Here is a 7,273-nt window from a genome sequence, read left to right as displayed (position 1 = left end):
GTGGTCAAATTGCACCTCCCCTCCCAGTCTGTGAAATGCTGACAAATGAACACTCGGCCATCTCACTCTTGGTTTGATTTGTATTCAATAACAAAATCAAATTCACTTACAGTTTAACAAGCAAAAACCTTGTCAAATAAATGACATGATACAATGTGATCATCACATTTATTTATCATGTGTATGTAAACCTGCATACAAATACAACAAGACGCCCAACAGGCTAACAATTCATGGAACAAATCAAGGTAATACAAGAACAAATTTAAAGGCTCAAGTCAGGCTTATTAACACAAAAATAACTAATAATTAGATTTTACTACAGAAAAAAAGGAGGGACTCTCAAAAAAACTGAGAAAAAAATGGAAATTTGATAAATATGTGGTAATAAAATACATTAAAAATAATAAGTTTCAAAATAAATAAATTGTAAATCGAATTAAAATAAAGTGCAAATGAAAATATAGCCTTATAATATGCAAATGATATGCTTCAGCAGTCTTCATTTTTGTATGGCAGAACCAGAAATTGTTCTTCATATCTGTGACAAATGAACAATAACAACAGTCACAACAGTCCACACACTGGGCTCTCGGCTCTGCCTCGTTACCTCCATTCACAAACCCGTACTTAATTAAGTCAGGATTGTAAATGTAGACTTTTCGGGGGGTTTGGCACCACTTTCGTCCTCATTTTTTTTGTTTTAAATTAGTGCTGGGCAACGATTAACATTTTTAATCGCGATTAATCGCATGATTTTCTGCAATTAATTCCATTGTTATGCGCAATGTTCAGTAATTAATTCAAAAGCAGTGTATTGTGCACTTTTATTTTAAAAGTACTGCTATATGAACAAAAGTGCAATAACATTTGGTTTGCAAACACTTTAAACAAATCAGGTTCTTTTTAACAGCAGTATTCCCTTTACACAGTATCAGTTAAAATACAGTTAAAATGATTCTGATCATAGATATTCAGCCGGTGATATTCAGCCATGAACTTTATTTTCATGTGACTGTGGCTAAGTGGAGAGCTGGGCCGCCTTTCAATCGGTGGTTCGATCCCCGGCTCCTGCTCCACTAGTCTCATGTCAATGTGTCCTTGAGCAAGACACTTAACCCCAAAATTGCTTCCGTAGCTGCGTCTACGGTGTGTAGATAGATACTGAATTGTAAGTCACTTTGGATAAAAGCGTCTGCTAAATGACTGTAATGTAATGTCATGTGTGTAATAGATGCAATTTGAAATATACACCTTGAAAACTGCAAACCTATCTGTCATGTTTTTTATGTTTGTTAAATTCTCAGTAGGATAACTAAATGATAACTAAATAACTAAATGAGAGGCTGGTCTTGGCCCACCTCCGACCGCAGGTGAACTCGTCACTGGACCCTCTGCAATTTGCATACCAGCCTCATGTGGGAGTGGACGACGCCATCATCTACCTGCTGCAGCGAGCTCAGTCGCACCTGGATGGAACCGGTGGCTCTGTGAGAATCACTTTCTTTGATTTCTCCAGTGCATTCAACACCATCCAACCAGTGCTGCTGAGTGAGAAGCTGCGGGTGGTGGGGGTTAACGCGTCCACCGTCTCCTGGATCACTGACTACCTCACAGGCAGACCACAGTTTGTCCGACTGGGCCGTGTGCTGTCTGATACGGTGGTCAGTGATACTGGAGCCCCACAGGGAACTGTTCTGTCTCCCTTCCTGTTCACCTGATACACCACTGACTTCCATTACAACACGGGGTCATGCCATCTGCAGAAGTTCTCTGATGACTCTGCAGTGGTCGGGTGTATAAGGGACGGACGGGAGGAGGAGTACAGGGCAGTAGTGGATGACTTTGTGGAGTGGGCCGGTAGAAATCACCTGCTTCTGAACGTGGCCAAGACCAGAGAGATGGTGGTCGACTTCAGGAGGAGGACGACGGTTCCACAACCGCTGAGAGTTCTGGGAGAGGATGTGGACATGGTGGAGGAGTACAAGTACCTGGGTGTCTCCATTGACAACAGACTGAACTGGAAGACCAACATCAACGTTGTGTACAAGAAGGGGATGAGTCGACTCTTTTTCTTGAGGAAACTCGGATCCTTCAACGTGTGCAGTAAGATGTTGGAGATGTTCTATCAGTCTGTTGTGGCCAGTGCACTTCACTTTGCTGTAGTCTGCTGGGGGAGCAGCATTGGAGCTGGAGACACCAACAGACTTAATAAACTGATTAAGGCTGGCTCCATCATCGGCTGCAAACTGGACAGTCTGGAACAGGTGGTGGAGAGGAGGACACTGAAGAAACTATTATCCATATTGGATAACCCAGATCACCCTCTCCACCACCTACTGCAGGGACAGCGGAGCACTTTCTCCAACAGACTGATCCAGCTCCACTGTCATAAGGACAGGTACAGGAGAACATTCCTGCCTACTGCTATAAGACTGTATAACAAATCACCTCGGGCCAAATCATTCACTGTTGGTTAAATCTTTGCACTACTGTTTATTTAGTTGATTTAATATTATTCTGTTAATCTATTTCATTGTGTATATAGTGTTCATTCTTTATCTAATATATTTACTCTGTTATTAAAATTGTATATATTGTGTATTGACATGTGCATTTTTTATATTATATTAAGATTTTTACTGTAACCTATTGCTGCTTGAAACAAAATAATTTCCCCTTGCGGGATCAATAAAGTTACTATCTATCTATCTATCTATCTATCTATCTATCTATCTATCTATCTATCTATCTATCTTATTATACATATTCCAAACAAAACAACTTTAAAAAATCTAAAAGGAAATAATTTAAATGAATCATTTCTTTTTTGCTTTTTTTGATCAGACACATATGCAACGCTGAGTACCTTGTACTATGTGTAGTATTTGTTATAAATGTACGTTTGTACATAGAGGGTGATAAGAAGCTATACATAGAGAGACTTAGGACCCAGGGGAATGTAGGTGAAGCATGGAACGTGGAGGGAGTCTGTACCGGGGCAGCAACGTGCATGTGAAGTTATGCTAATAAAGAGTTAAGAGCAGTTTGTTCTCACGTGCTTATATGTTTATTTAAAAGCAAGACAATATGTATTTTGATATTGTCACGTTTGATCCTGTAACGAGACGTGTCACCCGGGGGGCGGCGGAAGGAAGAGACGCCACACAAACACACACAAACAGCTGTTCACCGCTCGCTGCCCGGTTCTTGTGTTAAAAATGTCCGCTTAATAATAATTAAACAAAAACTGCGTTAATACGCGATTAAATAATTGTCGGCGTTACTTAGTTAATGCGTTAATGCGATAATAACATGTTAACTTGTACAGCACTATTTTAAATACTTCTCCATAACATTCGCTAAAGGCTAGCGGCTAGCTGAGTGTCTTCTTCTGCTTATTGGAGCTTGTTAAACAACTGACTGACGCATTACCGCCACCAAGTGGTGAGAAGCTATATTGTAACTGAGCATGTATAATTGAATTAACAGAGAGTTGTAAACTACTTCAACATGTTGTCTTTGTGATTGTGATTCACTAGTTCATGTGTTGAATACATGAAGCAAAGAAGATAATTAATTTAAAAAAGAATCAACATTGCTTTATTATTCATGTTAAGCTTTTAACAATGTTTAAATAACTCACTATTGTTGACTACTGTTTCCATGGCAACAACAAATGTAACTCTGAGAACATCCCTACAGGGAGTTTATTATTATTATTGTTATTATATATTAAGATATATTTGGAGTTGAGAGCTACTATTATTGAACTCTTAAACTATTTAAACTTAAGGTGTGTTAGTGGGACGAGCAGCTTCAAAATAACTTCTAACACTAACTTATAACAACACAGCTGCTTCCCTTATTAATAACTATGTATGAAACAAATCAATATACACTGACAGACTTATTAGTTGTTCCCTAAATCCCTTAGACTCTACTGTTGAGAAGGGGTGCAGTCTTTAACAGTGAACTGTTCTATGAACAGCTCTATGACACTCGGTCACCCTCTACAAACAAGCCTGTGCACCCAGGAAACACTCACAGGTGATTTAAATGACTTTTAAAATCCCTGGATCGGCCTCTTCTCAGGCTTGTGTCTGTGTGCACAAACCGGTAGTTTGATTAACAGCTCTAGTGCATCTGTTAAGGTATAGGACGAATTACACTTTGATCATTCTTATTAGTACATGGAGGCACATTATTTTACACCGTAGCTCTGCCCATTTTTAACCTGAGCAGAGGTCTAATCAGAACAACTGTGTGAAAAGCAAGAGAACATAAAACACATGACATGATTTTAAAGGAATCAGAGTATTTATAAAATCAAATTACTTTGATATATCGACATATAATCTGCTCTTTTTTGGACAAAATGTGCCTGGTTGTTTCTGAGGGCACTTTCATCATGTTATGAAAAGCTGGTAAAAAACACAAACACAACAATTGTTACCGTTTGTTGACCTCTACTGGTGATTATGTAGAATTGCAGCAATTGCAATAAGGGTCAAATGTAGTTGTGTTCCTATGGTCCCCTGTAATTTCAACTTTACCCAAAATGTGCAATTTAACTTGGTGTACCTCATGTCAAACATGACCTTTTGAGTTCATTATCCACAAGCCTAAGTTTTATTTTGACGGCAAGTCCTTTTTAAAAAAGATTCATAGTGTAGCTGCAAGTGAGTGCAGGTGCACTATAAACATATATCCCTTAATGTGAAAGGTTTGTGACTTCTCTGTTTAATTGACAAGTATGGCCGATAAAAAAACCGAAGCTCTCATGTATTTCGTACAGACAAAAGTACAATATTTACCAATAAAGTGTGGCCTAATGGACTGTATCGGTATGTTGCTGTACATACAGCATGCAGGAGGGGGCGCGTTGAGAAGGGGTGCAGTCTTGAACAGTGAACTGTTCTATGAACAGCTCTATGACACTCGGTCACCCTCTACAAACACAGGAACACTCTGAAGGGCTGCTCTCCTGTGTAATGATAAGGGAGTAACACATAAACAAGAACTACTTTGATGTGTGTCTCAAAGCCAAACATCACAGACTCTTATGCTGAGTATCATCTCCTGAGACACTGACTAGACAGCCTTCAGTCACATGAGGTCCAACAATGTAGATTACAGTTGGAGGTTGCCGATGACGAGAGATAGCGCTGCCAAAATACAGATTTGAAAGCCTGTGCACACCCAGAAAACACTCACACAGGTGATTTAAATATTGATAATGACCGACTTTCACATCAGAGAAGATACGCAGAGGCCAAATTGAACCACCACAGGATTAGGAAATAGACCAGAATGCATTGCAGCAACAAGACGGTTTTAGTTATCAATAAGAGCTGGAAAAGCGTTCTCATTACTTTGCTTACTACCTCATTTTTATGACCAATTTCTTATCGTATTTCTTCTACTTAAAGTGTACTACTTAAAGCCTAAGTTTTATTTTGACACCAAGTCCTTTTTAAAAAAGATTCATAGCAGCAAGTGAGTGCAGGTGCACTATAAACATATATCCCTTAATGTGAAAGGTGTGTGACTTCCCTGTTTAATTGTATTGACAGGTATGGCAGATTGTTGTATCTAGGCCTCTGTAATTACCCTAATGTATTTAAAATAATTGAAGAAAAAAAAATGTAAATCATCAAAGGTATCTTGACTGAGGACTTGAATTTGAAACAAATATGGGCAACAGGAGGACAACATTCTCCAACAGGCATGTTGACTCTTCATACGTCAGCTTTTATTTGGTTACACAAACAATCATAACGTCATCAAAGCCTTTACCTGGGAAGAAAAAAAACTGGATCACGCCGGGTACATACTTCAAAATGTATTTGAAGCATCCACGCGGAATGATCCATTTTCTTTACCCAGGCAAAGTTACCTATACCACCAATCACATTCTGGCTAATGCAGTTCATCCGAAAACTGTCACAGTACACAAAACTAAGAGTACACCAGGTTGAAACGGACTACAGCTGGGCATTACTTCAAAGTGTTCTTCTGTCATTCAACAAGGAGAGCATCGTCAGCTAACCCTAAGCAACATGTTGTCTTTATGATAGATTAAACAACATGCTATATTGCTATGTAAGTTCATACAAGGTGTGTTTTAACTGCCATAAAGGTTATTTATGTTGTTGTTTGGTATGCTTCTTTATATGTTGTTGTTTGTACGGTTTGTTTTATGAGTATGGGTTTTTCGTTTTGTTTTCTATGAAGGGGGGGGGAACTATTGTTGCGTGCGTCGTTGCACTGGGACGTGTTTTGACTGTGGCACGGTGAAAGCAGGACAGGTGAAGCGGCAGAAGTCGCTAAAGGTTTAAGTAAAGTAACTGAAGTTAAAGGGTTACTGTTTAAGTTAAAGTGATCATCTTTGATCGGACGTATTAAGTGGACTCATTTCCCTCTCGGTTGTGTGCAGCCAGTGAGGTACGTAACGCATGTAAATTTGTCAACGTGCATATTTGCGTTTTAAACTGTTTGTGTAAATGTTCATGTCAGATTGTTTTGTATGTTTAAATGTAATTTATATAGTTCGACGGTGGATTGAGGACGGTGGCGTACGACGAGGAATAAATCCATCAGTGGAAATGAACTAAAGGTGTCGTGTATTTACTGGAGGGAGTGAAAGTCGAACTCAAACCTGCGTGAACGTTCCCGGACCTGCTCGTGCCCGACAGCTCGTCAAGACGGAATCACAGATAAGACTGTTTAACGTTAAAGGACACACAAGTTCATCCGTTTTTTCATGGACACGTCCATAAGTCAGACACTTAAGTTTGAGTTCTGAAAGGTGCTGTGTGTACCGAATTAACATAACAGGGTTTGTAAGATATTAAGGGGCATTCATGTGCGTGATTTGGTGTTACTGTTGATCATTGAAAAGAAATAAAAATTAAAAATTAGAAGAAAAAAATTAAAAAAGGGTTTTGTGCATTTAAAAAAACTTACCATTTAAAGAGACGTTTTCTGTTCATGGTTTAATATTTTTCAAGCTTTTGTAACACCTACTATACTTTAAAGGGTTAATTTAAGAGAAAGTGACTTAATTTAGTATATCATATTCTCTTGAATGGGTTTGTAAAATGTTTGTTGTGAACTGCACTGCTTATTTGGGACAACTTGACTGTGTATAGGTCACTTTCAAATAATTTAAAATGTCACAAAGCAGTAAAGAGAGTCAATATGTAGGTGCACTTCTAGAACAAGTGGCAGAGCCAGAGCAGGCAGATGAGTCTAGTGCTGTACAACAGAC

Source organism: Cebidichthys violaceus, unplaced genomic scaffold (genome assembly GCF_023349555.1).
Source record: "Cebidichthys violaceus isolate CVI_PGR_0920_01 unplaced genomic scaffold, fCebVio1.0.p SCAF_20, whole genome shotgun sequence".
In the NCBI taxonomy this organism is placed as follows: Eukaryota; Metazoa; Chordata; class Actinopteri; order Perciformes; family Stichaeidae; genus Cebidichthys; species Cebidichthys violaceus.
Note: the sequence above shows the minus strand (reverse complement) of the source record.